Here is an 18,893-nt window from a genome sequence, read left to right on the forward strand (position 1 = left end):
GACAATTTCTTTGCCGGTTCCTGACCTCAGATGATCATCCGATTTTATCTTCAGCTGACCGACACGTGAATTTACCACTCATGCCAATATCTGTGCTTCCAGAGCTTACGAGGAATGTCACGTTTCTTTGTTTTGTAAACAAAAAAATCGTCGTCCGATTTCTCTGTTTATGATGTAAGCACTTTCTCTTTTCAACTGGTAGACAATCGATTATTCGATGCCCACTCTTTTAAATCTTTTATTCAAGAAGTTTTTTCTTTTCAGTTATGCATGATGGTTCCAGCCATCCATTACATAACAGTGGTTTGAGGCAATGAAAAAGAAAAACGGGCTTGACCTGATAGGTGTGGTTCACACAGACGAGCTGGATGAGAATCAAATCATGGCTATTCACAAAGGTAGTGGACATCTGGGGGTGCGACGCACTACCTACTTTGTCAGGAGAGGTTGCCCAACCATGACAAAAGCAACCATTAAAACGGTCATAGGGAAATGTGAGGAATGTCAGTCCATTGACCCAGCGGCAGTCAGGTGGAAAAAGGGAAAGCTGGAAGTTAACGAGAATTGGCAGAGAATTAGGATGGATATCACGCATTATGGCACCTTCCATTTTTTAACTCTAACAGACTGGTCCATCGCATTTCTCCATTTGGAGGAAATTGGTGAGGCAGGACTCGGCAAGCGTGATTCATCAGTTGCAGGCAGTGTACCTCGAGCATGGCTTGCTGCATGAAATCCTTTTAGACAATGACACGGCTTTCTGCAGCAACACGTTCCAAGCATTTGCACATAAATGGGGAGTCACTTGTGATTCCATTGTGCATACACTCCAGCCGGAAATGGCATAGCGGAGCGATGTCACCATACAGTGAAACGAATAGCAGCTAGAATGTGCTGTTCCATACAGGAGGCTGTCTATTGGTATAACATCACACCAAGAGACGACACATCTCCTTTCACTGCACCTGCCAACAAGATTTATCAATACGAAGTTCGAGTAAAGGAGACCAATCTCACAACTGCATCCCCAGGTCCCAAAACCAGGTTGGAGATTGCGTGTGGGTCAAAAGACCGCAAAATCGATGTATCACGAGGTTCGGCAAGGGTGAGGTGACCAAGGTAATCAGCCCTCTATCGATTTTGGTGGAGGGTGTGCCTCACCACGTGAAAGATCTGTGCCCTCGCCATTATGTTGTTACATCGGAGGAAGAGGAAGACTCAGACAGTTCGATGTCTTCTGAAAGGACAGAGAGTATGATGCAGGATGATAGCGAGGATTTCGAGCCATATAATGCACATACCAAAGAAGCGGAAGAGGGACCACCCGTCTTGTGTTTATGAAGGACTACACATCAAAGACGGATACTGCCCCCCCTGCCCTGATCGTGAAACACCGCCTATGGAACAGGCTGATGGCAATAACGGTGGTAATGAGGAACCATCGTTTATGCTGCCGTGCCGTGCACGTACAGAAGCTGTAAAATGGCGGAAAGTAGTTCGCGGGTTCAGGGGTTAATACCATGCAAACGTTAAATTTGTCCCGGGTTTGATTATCAGATTCGTTCTCAGCGACCTCGATTACCCCTAAAAAAACCAACAAATTAGAGTGGTCGATGTTCTATTGTAAATAATCTGAATATTTACCCTTTTTAGTTGAAATTGAAATAAACATTAGTTATCATAGTTTGTTTTTTTAATGGATATTCAATTTTTAAACTGTCGGAGTTCAGTATTATAACAGAAAAACTAAATCATTTTCTCACCCAAACAGACATCATTTTTTTTATCAACACTCATATTAAAAGTTGTTAAAAAAATAGAGGGGTTTATTTTTTTGTGTTAAAAATTTACTGTTATTTTTTACAATAAGATAAAAAAAAAAAAATATTCAACACAATATGTAATAACAAAAATAATTATAAAACTTGAAATCACAATAAATGAAAATAATTATTTTAATTTCTGCGAACTTGCTTTTTAGGCCGCCATCTTAAATATTGACTTCCATCCATCAAACTTGTTTTTGTTTTAACTAACGCATCTTATAATCGTTTATGTGTTGGAAGCAGATTGCTAAACAAAAAGTAAGTATGACTAAGATTTAATTACTTTTTGGAGTTCTTATTTACTACAGGAGTGTGTCCCAAGCATTATGTTTTCTTAGGTATACGCAAAAATAGCGGAAAAAAGCAGACCCTATGCTTCTTAGAAGATGCTTATCATAATTATTATTTTTAGTATTGTAGTGACCTTATCAAGGCTTTATTCAACTGACTTTTACATAATTAAACTGAAGCAGACCAAAAGAATATATACAACAATAAAAAAGATGTATTTAAATAAAGATCACATAATCATGTGAGCAAGAATTATAATTTTTTTTAATGAAACTATAACAAGTAAACGTCTAAATTTTGATTGTGATTGGAGGATAATAAAGTAAAGTTAATCTCAAGTGAACAAAAAAAATGTATTTACGTGTTAAAATATAGTGAAAATGTTGACAAAAATCAGGAAAATTTATTTGAATTTCAAGTTTGAATAAATCAACTTTAAAAATCTCTGCAAGAATAATTGTTTTCTTAAACTATTTCAATGATAATTAGTAAATTAAAATGTTAACATATCGAATTAAGGAAAATATGCACACTTTTTAAAACTAAAAATGACATAGTAAAGCAAAAAATTAAAAACGAGCTAGTTGAATAAAAAAAAAAACAACACAAAAAAAAACGTCGGCAATCATCTATAAACATTTTCTCAAAAGTACGGATCACCAGAAGTGTAATAATTTAATTTAATTAATTTAATTTTGCTGTAATGAAATAAAAAATGCGATACTCATGCACTTATTGATCCGTGCTGAAATAATAACGTTATTATTTAAAAAGCCATTCTTAACATGGAGAGGGGGCGGTGTTTTACACCTATTCTGTACTTTAACCTTACAATTGAATAAAAAACATATCATAAAACTTTAATTAAACTTGGAAATACGATTTTAAAAAATAGCACGGATCAGTAAGTACATTAGAACCAAGAATGCTTACTTAATTAAAATATGTTTAATGTACGCAAGTAAGAATTTCTTTATTTTTTTCGAAAAGAATTTCATGTTATACTTTATATAAGTTTTTATTTAATAATAATTTAAAATTATTGATGGCATTTGTTTACCAAAGTCTTTTCTTAGACTTTGAAATAAAACGTATGTAAAATGTTGTTCAAAATATTAATTTTAGCAATTACATTATTAAATTTTATTATTCATTCAAAAATAAAGTAAAACATATCTTTATAATTGATTTAATGGGATTCAAATTTGAAAGAAAATGATTATTTATTAATGAAATTTATAACCTTACTTTTATTTTTTTTTTTTTGTCATACTGTCCATCCATAATTCTTTAAAGTAATCGTTAATAAAAATCATATCATTTTAAAATTATATTCTTCTTAGTGATGCAGGATTTCATTTTCGTTTTCAATATATTCCTATTTTCAAGGTTAAAATAAAAACTTACAGTGATGTTTTCACAATTTTTCGTTCAAGAGAAATTTTCATGGTAACTGTTATCATTACAATCACATGAAATATTTTTTGCAATTATACTATTTTTTGTGAAAATATTGAATAAACAACGCATAATTCAATAATTTTTGGCGTGAGAAATTAATTTTATCTTGAGTTTGTAATCAGAGTTTTTTTTTCTGTCTGTTTCGATTTACTCAAAACCGCACACACCTCATCTTCTCATGTATCGTTCTCTTCTTCCTCTTCTACTTCTTGCTCTTTTTCTTCTTTTTTCTTCTCAGTCGTCAGAAGCGTCGTCTTTGTCTTGACTACGTTTTTCCTTCTCCCTTCTTGCTCACAGTGACCCGTTTTTATGCTAAGCTGAACTCTCGTGTGTGCGAGAGAACACGAGATTTTGCATGATTACTTGGCAATATTAACCGGCCGCCGCCATCTTGCCATTTTTCTTTGGACATGCCCGCTTTGCAGAGTGCACACCTCGAGCATTTGTCAGGTAAGCCCGTTTGTTCGCAATTTATTACACACTCCCCCCTGATCTCATTATCACAGAAAGAGCAGGGAGGTGGTGGCCTTTTTCTTCGAGTGCTTCTTCGGAGAGGGGGATTCGGGGCTTCATCATCGTCTGCGCTGTCTTCCGTGACACGAAGGTCGGCGAACCTAAAGCTGAGCATCGCAGTATCACTGTCCGGGTCTTCATCATCAGCAGGAGGGTCAGTACTTTGAAGGCTACCACTTTCAGTGTCGCTGTGCGTTGAAGCCGTCATGAACCAGAATGATGGGTCGCTGGTCACGGATTCAATTTCACTATCTTCGTCAAGCGGCAGCTGCGTTTGGAATACTGATCTTAAGTCTTTAATATGACGAGGTACTCCATCAACTCGCACCGCCTGCGGGCTGATCACTTCAGTGACATGACCGGTTCCGTAGCGAGTCATGCACTGGCCTCGGGGTTTTTTAACCCAGACGACATCTCCTTCTTTTATGTTCTTTTGTGGTGGCTCCGGTTCGGGTAGTGAGCTGCTCTCCAAACCTCTCACCCTGACACGGTATGTATGTAGCGCGTTGGCTGGCGCGGTGGAGGGTGAAACATCGTCCTTAGGGGTGATGTTGTACCAATAGACTGCTTCAGGTACCGTACACCCCTTCCGCGCTGCGATTGTCTTAACAGTTCTGTGATTGCGCTCAATAATCCCATTTCCACTGGGAACATGGGCACACCGAAAACGCAGATGGACACCCCAGCCATCTGCAAACTGTTTAAACGGCTCACTAACAAAAGCGGGGCCATTGTCGGTGAGTATCTCAGAAGGAGGGCCACGCTCGAGGAACACACCTTCCAACTCATGGATAATGGCAGCCGCGTCCTGCCGGCGAAGGGGCCACCACAATGAAAACCTAGATGGTCCACAGTCGATAAGCATCAAAAAATGCCTCCCGTTGTAGTGCGTTATGTCCATCGCAATCCTATCCCAATTACGCTTCACACTGAGTATTCCCTTCTTCCACCGGACAGGTGCTGTGTCGATCGATCGGCAGATGTTGCAGCTTCCCACAACAGATTTCACAGCCCTCCGAGACACAGAGGGGTCAACCAATCTGGCGAAGTAAAGCGTTCGGTTTACACCGGGTGCCCGCTTTGGCAATGGACATCATTAATATGCTCCGGGCTGAGTCTACGTCCCACTGCAGCGCAATTTACAGGTGCTGACTCGTTCACTTCTTTTGGCAGGTCTAGCCAACGGCGTGGCACTCTGGTCAGACGATCCGCCTGATTCAAACAGGACTGCACCAGTGTCACATCTATGACCAAGTCGTATTCCTTAGTGGTTTCGGTTAGGGTAGCAAGCCGTCTCCGGATCAACATTTCGGCCGACGCCTTCGTTGTCAGACGTGCTTTTCCGTTCAAGGCATTGGTCATCCACCGATGCACACACGTGGAATCCGTGATGATGTGAAGGATTCTAGCCTGCCACTGAACCGCTAGATTGACTCCTTTCAGTGTAGCATCGAGTTCAGCTAGGTTTATATGCTTGGCGTCATTCTCCGGCCGAAGCCAGCAGGCATCTTCTATTATCCTTCCGTCGACTGCCAGAGCAACGCCAAGGGCAAGTGAGCTGGCGTCTACCCAAACTGTAAATTCACTCCCATCGACGCACCAGCTCCCCCGTACAGGGTCATCATTGGTCACTCTGGCCACAACTTCCACCAGCATGCTTCGCAGGGCAGGATCATGCACCTCATCGTCCCATCCAGTTGACATAGAAGTTGTCCGTCGCTTTATGGCCGCTACAGCCACTCGGAGCCACCCACACACAGGGAAGTGACCCACCAATTTTCCGCAAATGGAAAACGTGCTCCGACATGTGATGGTAGATGGGATTTCCGGGATTTCACCACTCCTTCCCCATTGAAGGCCATCTGCACTTCCGCTCACCTGCAGTCCGAGCACTTTTGCCCCGTCCTGTAGCCACTCCGGCTCCTTGCACGACAATCCGAAGCGCTCAAAGTGTTCTTTGACCACCTGGGCAGACAGGAGGCTGTCATTGACAAAAATGTCGTCTATATACGACGATGTCGCATGTTGCACTGCTTCATCTTGACGCCGGATCGCCTGCATGATTGCTGTCATGATGTTAGGGGCTACATTCAGGCCGAATCCTAGCCTGGTCAAGCAATAGCGAGTTCCTTTGATCACTAATGTCTGGAACGGCCACAGCGATTTCTCAACACGTATTTGCAAGTATGCTCTTCGCAAGTCCAGTATGGCTGCTTCCGCACCCTGCCGCCGCCACTCCCGTAGTTTATGAGCACAGACATCAGCCCCCGCAGTGTGTGGGTCAACGTATTCATTAAGTTCCCGGTAATCAAGAACAGGTCGAACTTTCTGCTTGTTCTCTTGTCTGATAGCCATCAGGGGAATTAGCCCCCGCGGGGGCCCGAGCTCATCCTCTGGGTATGGAACTAACCAGCCATTATCCAGCCACACTTGAAGTTCTGCCTCGTACTGCCCCCTAAGCCACGCAGGAGGGGGATACTCTGTAAGTCGATTCCGCAATGACACTGGTGGCTGGTCGCCTGCCCATTTCCAGGACGCTGTCCAAGTGTTTGTGCCCTTATCGTATTCTGCATGGAAGTCGGGCTCATCGAGAGTGATTGCTGCACACATTTGTTTGTTTGGTCGAGAGAAGCTCACATCACTGGCGCCGTTCACAGTAATTCCGCCTAGCTGTGTGATAGCGTCCATTCCAAGGAGAAGGTCATATCCGAGCAGCTCCCCATCGACCACAAATACCGTCACAGCAACCGGAGAGCCATTGCCAATGCTGATATGGACAGCGCTGACCCCACAACACACCAATGAGCCTTGGCCAACAGTAAGTACAGGGATCCTTCGTTTCTTCCATGTGGTGCAATATTCCTTTCGAAGAAGGGTTTGGGTACAGCCGGTGTCAACCAGCGCTGAACGTTCACATCCATCAACTTGAACTGTTACTGCAGGCAGCGCTTTGTTCAATGCCGCGTTGGGGAGGGTGCTAGCGCTGCGGTGTTCTCCCCTTGCCCGTTTCCCGGACAATTCCGCGCTATGTGGCCTGGCTTATTGCATTGGTGACACCGTATTACTTGTCGTGCTCCATAATTAGGGGTGCGCCTTGTACCGCTTTTGCAGTCTCTGGAAAAGTGGTTGGGGCCCCACAGGTATAGCATCGTAGACCCTTCGTTGGCGAGTCCAGAGTGTCTACAGCTGCGGAGACTAGTTCTCGATCGTCTTTCAAGATGTTTCGTGCTCTCGCCAATAACTCCTCCAATCCAATCTCAGTGAGTCTTGACGATGCTCGCAGCAGTCGACTTGCCTCATCCGGAAGTCCCGACAAAAAGGCGCATGCCAATATGCGATCACTTGCACCGCCGAAGGGAGTGGCAAGCTTTTTCAAGTCAGCCATGTAGACATCCACTGTCTCCCCCGGCCCAAGTCGGCGTTCAGAAAACTGCCTCCAGGCGACAAAAGGGTCTGTACCAAATGGCCCATATAGCGCTTGTGTAATCTGCTCCATGGTCGGATCCTCCCCTAACTGCTGGTACACGGCATAAGCCCCTTTAGTGAGTCTCAATGGGATAACCATAGCTGGGTCTTTAATCTTGCACAACCGGCAAACGCGCTCAACTTTTTCCAGCCATTCGACCACCGAGGGACCAGTGGGGGAGCCATCGAATTCCGGAATTAATCTGATTTTAAATTTCTCCATACCAAACCCGAAATAGCTTGTAATCAGTTTTTTTTTCTGTCTGTTTCGATTTACTCAAAACCGCACACACCTCGTCTTCTCATGTATCGTTCTCTTCTTCCTCTTCTACTTCTTGTTCTTTTTCTTTTTTCTTCTCAGTCGTCAGAAGCGTCGTCTTTGTCTTGACTACGTTTTTCCTTCTCCCTTCTTGCTCACAGTGACCCGTTTTTATGCTAAGCTGAACTCTCGTGTGTGCGAGAGAACACGAGATTTTGCATGATTACTTGGCAATATTAACCGGCCGCTGCCATCTTGCCATTTTTCTTTGGACGTGCCCGCTTTGCAGAGTGCACACCTCGAGCGTTTGTCAGGTAAGCCCGTCTGTTCGCAATTTATTACACATTGATTTTATTAACACTTTAGGGACTTTTTTCATAATACATCTAAATATTTTTTAAATTTTAATTGTTAGCATCTGCAATGTTTTCTTTTCATAAAAAATAATAAAATAAATGTATGTGCTTTTTCAGTACTTAAAACTATAACTTTAGTAAAAGTGTTGTTTGTTTAAAATAATACGTTTTCACTAAAATTTTAACCAGAATGATGGGTTCATTATATTCTATGATAGTTCGTTAATAAATACTGAAAATGTCATAACAATTGGTTGATCTCCTGATTTTTGTCATGAACGAGTTTCTATCAAACTGTGATTTTGAGAATGCATTATGTTATAGGCCAAAATATGATTTTTTTCCTCCTGTCCAAAACGTTTAAATATTCAAAATTGTGAAACACTTTTGCATGCTATAATATTTTATTGAACTCTATAGTTTTATCACCAACAACTATAACATCTTATAGCACGATTTAAGGCTTTAATGACAAGACACAAAATATTGCATAAGTTATTTACTCGTAGGTCTGCTCTCAATCTGCAATTTACTAAAGAAAACTTCAAGAGGACCTCATTTCGGTATACTATTTTCCGTTTTCCTAAACAGTATTTCAGTAACACCCTATCTAATGTCTTTATCTTAATGACTCACTTTGTTTTAAAATTGCGCAGTTGGAATGAGATACTTCAGTTGGAGTCAGTTTTCTTTCAGCAACCTGCTTTTTGAATTCAACAGATATTTTTCACATTACATCTGTTTCATATTAGGACTCCAAGGCCATCACCGAATTACCTGAGCAAGATTATTATTATTATTATTATTATTATTATTATTATTATTGGGTAGATTGAATTGGTTTTGTATTAAGAAAAACATGCAATTCCTGGACAAATATGGTTAAATGACGTTTTATTTGGTTGGTTGGTTGTTTTTGTTTTACGGCATATCAACCCTTTTCGAGTTATTTAATGCCGAATCCAAAGATTTTGAAGAAAAGTTTTTTTAATAGAATATATTTGTTGTTTTCACGTCAGTTTCTATTTAACCCATAGTTGGGACCCTAACAGGTACTACCACTCCAGGTCAGAGTGTACCTGGGAGCAATGGTAATTAAAGGGTGGCTCCACACTCCCCAAAGCTCACAAGCTGGGGCCTCACCACTGGATATAGTTTAAGGTCATATCCAGGACCCCCATTGAGGGACTTTTACCCTCTGCAGGGGGGCAGTCGGCGTATTCTAATGCCCCACCGACAGGGCCGTAAATGACGTTTTAGGAATTTAACTTGACTAGATTCTATAAACAATAAAGAAGAAGGACTTTTAGATAAATAAAAATAAATATATTTTCAGAAAAAGGAATGTGCATAGGTAAACTTGTGGCTTATCATCAAAGCATTGGTGCATCATGAATCAAGCTGTTAGGAAGAAAGAATAAAAATGGTGGTACCCACAGTTTTGTAACTCTGTGGTCTCGCAAAATGATGGAAAAACTTGCAGCTTGTGTGCAAAATCTCATGGCTTGACTGCATAAAAAAGGTTATAAGGAGACATGAACAAACAATGATGAGAATCCTTAGAGACAGTTATACGAAAATCCTTGGTGACTGTTGTTGCATGTTACTGAGTCTGTTTGATGTCTTGCCTTTTTTTATTACTTTTTTCTTTCCTTTTTTTGTTACAAGCCATATCAGTGTTATGGACAAATTTGACCTAAAGTTGATTACTGAATTAGACGGCTCCCCCGCACTTGCCTGTCCATTGTTGAATGGTTGGAAAAGGCCAAACACATATGCAGGCTGTACAAAATATAAGAGCTTGCACTGGTCATCCCACTGAGGCTGACAAAAGGAGCCTACACTATGTACCAGCAGCTCAACGATGATGTGAACCTGGAAGAAATTAAGCATACACTATATGCAGCCTTCGATATAGACCCCCTCATTGCCTAGTTACAATTTACTGAATAAAGGCTTAAACTAGCAAAACTGTCAATATTTACGTGACTGATTTGAGGAGGCTGGCTGTACTTTTTTTGAATGACTGCATACTAGGATGTGACATTTTGGTAGGTCTTCACGACTCCAGTTGGCTATTGCAAGCATATTCAAGGTTTGATGACCTTGAACTGGACAAATTACTAGCCAGAGCACAAAACATTTTGAAAGACTCAGAACCAGTCGTGGCAGCTATAAAAGCACCCAGATCACCAACAAAGGGCCCAACATGCTACAGATGTGGTGGTCCCAACCATTTCTTCAGGTACTGCCAAAGCTGGAGCATTACAGGGTATACAAATGCACAAAGAGTATGAGGACGAATATACTGTTATTGCAGCAAGCTAGGCTACATAGCACAGAATTATTTGGGGAAACAAGTGTGAGGAAAAGGCACCATCGCTACCCTTTCCTCAGGTCAGTCAATCAATGCAACGTTGCCTGTGGTTGATGTGGAAGGCGACGGCATATTGTGGTCGGCAATACCGAGTGTTCCCAGTTAATAATTAGTGGGAATTATTACCAGACATGGAGCTGTCAATGAATAACAATTCTGACAATTAATGGAGTGTTGCCGGCTTGCTGTGGAGTCAGAATTGTGTTAATCCTTATGGAGGGGGGTGGTCAGGCTAAAGTCAGTGCTCTGGTAGCTTGGGGCTTGATTCCTTTAATTGCGGTCATGCAGGAGCAAAAGCAGAAGATACTTCCAGTATTGGACTACCGTGAATTTAATGTCTTCATGAATGTATTTACTGTCATTGCAGAAGTATGTGCACAAAAGTTAAGAAAATTGCGGTAGCAAGGAGTTGATATATCTTCAGATCCATGTCATTGAGGCACTTTGGCCATTTCAAACTGTCTTTTTTTAAAGTTAGTGCTTTTGTCTTATACGTTTAGGATTTGGGTTCAACATGGCACCTTTCATTAAAAATCTGTTGTAGACACCATCATAAGACCACACAATTGAGTGTGCTGTGTCAGCATATGTCAATGACATTTTTATTAATGAAAGTATAGTCTTTGTATTGCGTGTGCACCAGCATTTTTTGGATTTCAGTTTGGGCTGCAAGGATCCAGTGCGACTAAAAGATGGAGCCAGAGTTTTTGGTTTGCAGATTCGGGAAGAAAGTGGCACCCTCCTATGGAAACAAGGGAATCAGATTCTTGAAATTTTCAGTTTGCTGATCCATTGGTGCATGTTTTCCTTGTGTAGGAAACTGGTTAGTCATTTCCCATGTCTGGATGGCTCAGAGTGGCAGTCATATTCGTCAAGCACCTTGTGACCACATCAACCAATGGATGGGATGACAAAATCAAAAACGCTTCTTTCTGCTGCATATTAGTGGAGATGCTGAGCTGGATACAAGGGCAGGAGACTGGTGTATGGGTGGCAGTGAGATTATAGTTTGGTTAAATGTGTGTTCCGTAGCTACGGGAGTTGCATTGGAGGTAAGTGGAAATGTTATTGAAGATGCGTGTTGGTTCTGTCCAGCCAACAATGCAAGGCATATAAATTTAGATTAAATGATTAAATTACAAGATATATATTTCTTTCCACTCTCTCTCTATATATACATTTAAATTAATGTCATTTCTTTTATTGTATTTGCTTTTATTTTGTTTTTTATAATGTACAAAGTTAACTTAAAACATTTTGGAAAAAAACAGAAAACAACTTCAGATCTTCACTTTTTAATATTAAATTTATATTTCGAGATTCAATTGTCAATGCAGTTATAACTTTTATTCATTGCCAATATTTCTTTTAAATTAATATTGATGGATTATTTTGACAATATTGGTTAAATGTTGATGTTAAATTAATTGCATAGTTTTGATTTATAGGTTTATATACAATCTCGCCTTCATTTTTTCATATATCACTTATACTTTTAATACCAGTTTAAAGGTGGATTATCAATTTGTTGAAGTGTTGTTTTGTATCTTTTTATCAAAAATTGTATTAGACATCATTGTATAACTTAGCTGCATTTTTTTCTGCATTTTCTTTCTTAATTCTCACACCAAGTGTTCATATTTTTAGTGTGCATTGCTTAAATTTCTAACATGTGAATCAAGATAAAAATATGTTTATTGCTACTATTGGAACAAGAGACAATAAATGGTAGTTTATAAAGATAAAGACCTCCAAATGATATTTTCTTAAAAATATTGACATTTAGTTTCACAAAGGGATGATATTTTCTATGTGTACAAAATAAAAGATAAAGAACTCCAAATGATATTTTCTTAAAAATATTGACATTTAGTTTCACAAAGGAATGATATTTTCTATGTGTACAAAATAAAAGATAAAGATCTCCAAATGATATTTTCTTAAAAATATTGACATTTAGTTTCACAAAGGGATGATATTTTCTATGTGTACAAAATAAAAGATAAAGAACTCCAAATGATATTTTCTTAAAAATATTGACATTTAGTTTCACAAAGGGATGATATTTTCTATGTGTACAAAATAAAAGATAAAGAACTCCAAATGATATTTTCTTAAAAATATTGACATTTAGTTTCACAAAGGGATGATATTTTCTATGTGTACAAAATAAAAGATAAAGAACTCCAAATGATATTTTCTTAAAAATATTGACATTTAGTTTCACAAAGGAATGATATTTTCTATGTGTACAAAATAAAAGATAAAGATCTCCAAATGATATTTTCTTAAAAATATTGACATTTAGTTTCACAAAGGGATGATATTTTCTATGTGTACAAAATAAAAGATAAAGAACTCCAAATGATATTTTCTTAAAAATATTGACATTTAGTTTCACAAAGGGATGATATTTTCTATGTGTACAAAATAAAAGATAAAGAACTCCAAATGATATTTTCTTAAAAATATTGACATTTAGTTTCACAAAGGGATGATATTTTCTATGTGTACAAAATAAAAGATAAAGAACTCCAAATGATATTTTCTTAAAAATATTGACATTTAGTTTCACAAAGGAATGATATTTTCTATGTGTACAAAATAAAAGATAAAGATCTCCAAATGATATTTTCTTAAAAATATTGACATTTAGTTTCACAAAGGGATGATATTTTCTATGTGTACAAAATAAAAGATAAAGAACTCCAAATGATATTTTCTTAAAAATATTGACATTTAGTTTCACAAAGGGATGATATTTTCTATGTGTACAAAATAAAAGATAAAGAACTCCAAATGATATTTTCTTAAAAATATTGACATTTAGTTTCACAAAGGGATGATATTTTCTATGTGTACAAAATAAAAGATAAAGAACTCCAAATGATATTTTCTTAAAAATATTGACATTTAGTTTCACAAAGGGATGATATTTTCTATGTGTACAAAATAAAAGATAAAGAACTCCAAATGATATTTTCTTAAAAATATTGACATTTAGTTTCACAAAGGAATGATATTTTCTATGTGTACAAAATAAAAGATAAAGAACTCCAAATGATATTTTCTTAAAAATATTGACATTTAGTTTCACAAAGGGATGATATTTTCTATGTGTACAAAATAAAAGATAAAGAACTCCAAATGATATTTTCTTAAAAATATTGACATTTAGTTTCACAAAAGGATGATATTTTCTACATGTACAAAATAAAACTTATTAGGAATCTACAGTTTTTAGATTATCGTAGATTTTCATTTTTAAGAACATCTTGAAAGTTTGATGAATACAGACAAGACACAATTTATCTTAAATTCATCTTAAATATTGATCTTGTCATCTTATCAGAGCTAAAGGAACTGAATTCATTAATTAGCCCCATTTAATGTAACCACATTGAAGATAAACTCCTGAAAATATTTTCTTAATAAATACAGATACAAAATTAAATTATTTTTAACAAAATATAATGTTCAAATTAATTTACATTTGTTTATGTTACAGAAAACATTTACTTTCTGATATTTACTATGAAATGTTCTGATGAACTCATTGTATTTGTGCCCCCTCGACATACATATCCCCAGCAAACTTCCTTAGCAACAAAATCACACCCCTTAATGCCAAAAGTCTTTCTATTCTAATGATTTCTTCCCTTGAACGGGTGGAGTTTGGAATTCTCTTCCTGCTACCTGCTTTCCTGGCTGTACTGATATGCTGAAGTTTAAATGTAATGTAAACTAACATCTTGTTAATCTTTCCTAGGCATAGTCTCAAATATTAGCCCTTTTTGTCCAAGTGGCGATATGCCTTGTTAGGGGGTGAATGTGAGTACAAAAAACTATATTTTTGTGTTATTCCTTTAGTAAAACGAATAATAAAATGCCTTAACATTGTGTAATCTTTTTTAATTTATTTACAGATATATTATCTGGGCTGAGAGAACAAACCTTTTTACTGTAAACTTTGTTGATCATTATATTTCAAAATAATCAAGATATTAACTATATATTTGTATTATTTCATTAGTAAAACTAATAAAAAAGTATCTTGACGTTGTGAAATTTTTTTATTTACAGGTATATTATTTTGGCTGAGAGAACAGAAACCGTTTGATTCTAAACTTTGTTAATCTTCATTTTTCAAAATGTTTCAACTTAAAACAAATAAAATGCCTTGACATTGTGTCAATTTTGTATTTATTTACAGATATATTATCAGGGCTGAGAGAACAGAAACTGTTTTATTGTAAACTTTGTGGATCTTAATTTTTCAAAATGTTTCAGCTTACTCAGTGCATTTATTTTTTAATACTCACTATATATTTGAGTTATTTCTTTAGTAAAACAAATGATAAAAAGTCTTAACATTGTGTAAATAATTTATTTATTTACAGATTTGGAGTGAGAGAACAGAAACCGTTGTCCTATTTATTCAAAATGTTTCAACTTAATGAAGCGATGCCTATATACAATCCTGATAAACCATTCTCATGTGATGTTTGTGGTTCATCATTTTCTGCGAAATCAACATTGCGAATCCATGTGCGTATACACACTGGTGAGAAGCCTTTTACATGTGAAATCTGCGAATCTTCGTTTACACAAAAATCACATTTGGTTGCACACAATCGAACACACACTGGAGAGAAACCTCATTTATGTGAAATTTGTCAAACTTCGTTTTCTGAAAAATCAACGTTGATTAAACATTTACGCAAACACACTGGAGAGAAACCATTTGCCTGTGAAATTTGTCAAGTTTTATTTACTGACAAATCAACATTAACCAATCATTATCGAACACACACGGGTGAGAAGCCGTTTCAATGTGAAATTTGTGAATCTTGTTTTTCTGAAAAATCTAGTTTAACAAAACATTTTCGAATTCACACTGGAGAGAGACCATATTCATGTGAAACATGCGGAAAATGTTTTTCTCGGAAATCAATTTTGATTCGACACAATCTCATACACACTGGAGAGAAACGATTTTCATGTGCAACATGCGGCCATTTATTTTCAACAAAATCACATTTACGTAAACACATGTATGTACACACTGGTTATAAACCATTTTCTTGTGAAATTTGTGACGCTTCATTTGTTGACAAATCAACTTTAACAAAACATATCCGCACACACACTGGAGAGAAACCATTTAAATGCAACGAATGTGAATCTTCGTTTTCTGACAAATCAAATTTGAATAAACATTTGCGGATACACACAGGCGAAAAACCGTTTTCGTGTGAAACTTGTGGAAAATTTTTTTCTCGCAAATCATCTTTGGTAATTCACAATCGAATTTATGCTGGGAGAACGCATCCTCAGTGAAATATGTTGATTTTTATTTTTTACATTTAGAATTGATTTTTGTATGAATTATAATTCCATATATGTTCATATGTAATATTGATTACTAATAGTTATTGTTCGTGTTTATACCCATGTTTGCAATGCTGTTTAGTATAAAAAAATATACACTGAAAGAATGCATCCTCCATGAAATGTAGCACTCTTCATTATCTACATTTTGAATTGATTCTTGTGTGAACTATAATCCCATATATGTTTATTTGTAATGTAGACTATATGACATAGTACTTCATAGTTATTTTTTGTGTTCACACTCATGTTTCTAACACTGTTTAAATGTTCTCTAAATGTATTTTCCTTTAATTTTTGTAAGTATAAGAAAAAAGCATAAAGTCATATTAAATTTAATGCATATTTTGAGTCCATGAAAAGTTTAATCATGGTAATGTATGAATTTCTAACACAAACTGAAAACTGACTATTCAACAATTATATATATTTTATAGTAATGTTCATCACATAATTATGTGATAAACATCACTACAAATTATCACAATACAAATTATAAGAAATTACCAATACGCTCATGTAACATAATCTAATATAAACTACATGGCATAGTATTTCGTAGTTATTCTTTGTAATTATACCATGTTTGTAGTGCTGTTTGAAATGCTCTCAAAATGTATTTTCCTTTAATTTTGTAAGTATAAGAAAATAGTAAGGAGCATAGAGGTCATATTAAGTAAATTTAATACATATTTTAAGTCCATGGAAATTTAACTTTAATAACAGACATATTTCTAACACAAACAAATGGAAAACTAAATATTCAACAATTATATGATTGAACATTACTACAAATTGTCACAATGCAAATTATAAGAATTTACCAAGAATCTCATGCAGCATATTCTAATATAGATTACACGGCATAGTATTTCAAAATTCATTATGTATATAACAGTAAATCCTCATCACCTGTGATATAAAAGATATTTTCTTGCACAAAATGATGTTACTAAAAATGGACTGTTATTCACGTTGATATTATTTTAGGTATTTACCAAAATACAAAAATTTCCAAAACATATGAGATGCCATGAATAAGTTTCCAAATTTTTTGTACAGGCATTTAAAATTTACATAGTCTTGAAAATTCAGTATCTTATTGCTATACATCTTATGTAATGACTGATCAATTTATATGATTTCGGGTGCTATTGAACAGCTACAGCAAGAATAGGAATACACCCTACTAAAGTCTGATTGATGATAAATTTCAGAAATGCTACCTGGACGTGAAGACACTTTAGAAGAACGGTGTGAAAATGCCCCAGAAACGTATAGAATGATTTAGACTGCTTTTAGACCATCATGCATGAATCGACATCAGTTATTTTGTGATATAAAAGATTCAAGGAAGCTAGGGGGCTGAGAGGGGTGATTAGAGATGTTGGAGAAGTAAGAAAGTCATAACACGAGAGTTGATTAGCCAAATAAAGAATTTCATAGAAAAGGACTACTGTGTGTCTTTCGAGACAATAAGTGCACGGTTTGATGTCAGTGTGGGAACTGTATACACAATTATTCACAAGGAACTGAAGATGTGGAAAATTTTCACAAAGTTTGCCCGACAGGTGCTCAGAGAAGATCAGAAAGAAAGATGCAATGACAGTTCTTGATGCTCTAATAACCTGTGATGAAAGCTGGATCTATTGCTATAACCCAAAAACCAAGAGGAAGAGTTCTCAGTGGAAACATGCTGGCTCTCCCAGACCCAAGAAGGCCAGACAGAGCAAATCCATCCAGAAACATGATCCCTTTTCGACAGCACAAGCATGATCTACATGCAATGGAGTCTTACTGGACAGACAGTCAACAAAGAATACTATGTTGAGGTTTTAAGAGAATTCAGGAAAAGATTCTGTTAGAAGAGGCCAGCACTCTTCAAATCGGGTCAGTAGCATTTCCACTAAAGCAATGCACCAGTCTACAACTCCATCCTTGTCACAGACTATTTGACCAAGATGAACATCAAGAGTGTACTATAAATAAAAGTGCCTATATGAAAAAAGTCTGGAAACTTACTGAAGACACCTCATAGCTTCATATCAAACCTTGACTCAAGCCTTCAGGTTTACAACTTGCAAACAAATTTTACAAGAAGCTAATAAAACCTCCCTGATAATTGAAACTACTTGACAGAGAATCAAATGAAACTATACTCAATGGAGAAATTGTAAACTAATAAACGATCAAGAAAGGCCAACCCAAATATAACACATGTTTAATTTAATCAAAATAAATAGAAACAAATATTGAAATTAACTATTACACCAGAAAATTACAAAGACTCAAACCTGAATCAACCTAATCAAACACTATCCACAAATATACTTTTACACAATATAACCGAATATGCATGAACTCCTTAGATATGCAGAGAAAATCTACTCAACTAAACAGCATCTGAAACATGTTCAATTCGTAAGAATGCAGTGGAAGAAAAAGATAAAATAAGTAAAATCGATTACACGACTTCTACAACCTTACAAATGTTACTTTTTGTAAATATTTTTGAATCGGTACATAATAGTTTTATTCACTGTAAAGGTCTGGTAAGAACAACTTGATTTCAAACCATCTTTAAATATAAATGTACTTTATATATTTTCTGCTTTATTAAAATAACCACTTTTTGCAATTTCATTTGTATGCTTGTCTCTGTTTCTATTTTAGTATTAAACCTTTGTTGTTTTACAATTGAAAATAAAAATCTTATGATTTTTTAAATTGGTATGTTGAAATGGACTTTTTGACATATACTAAAATTGCAATTTTAAGATTTCAAAAATCAGTAGCCACTATATAAGATATATGTTGCAAATATATGTGTTGAACCCAAATGTGAAATGCTGAAAATTTTAAAAATAAACTGTATGCATAACCTAGGAAATAAAAATAACTAACGCTAAAAATTAATGACAACAAAAATAACAAATTAGAAAACAATATGAGAT

The 18,893-nt window shown here is 36.4% G+C and overlaps 1 long non-coding RNA gene across 2 annotated transcripts; it reads left to right on the top strand.

The window, feature by feature from the left end:
- Window positions 1–1,989: 1,989 nt before the first annotated feature.
- On the top strand, window positions 1,990–18,582 carry LOC145297844 (uncharacterized). 2 transcript variants are annotated; one of them, XR_013870342.1, is made up of 4 exons: window positions 1,990–2,084; window positions 3,876–4,028; window positions 7,977–8,129; window positions 14,949–18,582. It is a non-coding gene; the product is annotated as an uncharacterized LOC145297844 (long non-coding RNA). The 2 variants fall into 2 exon arrangements; XR_013870341.1 differs by lacking the exons at window positions 3,876–4,028; window positions 7,977–8,129.
- Window positions 18,583–18,893: the final 311 nt, after the last annotated feature.

Source organism: Euprymna scolopes, chromosome 18, assembly GCF_053919585.1.
Source record: "Euprymna scolopes isolate OS-2025 chromosome 18, ASM5391958v1, whole genome shotgun sequence".
Classification (NCBI taxonomy): domain Eukaryota; kingdom Metazoa; phylum Mollusca; class Cephalopoda; order Sepiida; family Sepiolidae; genus Euprymna; species Euprymna scolopes.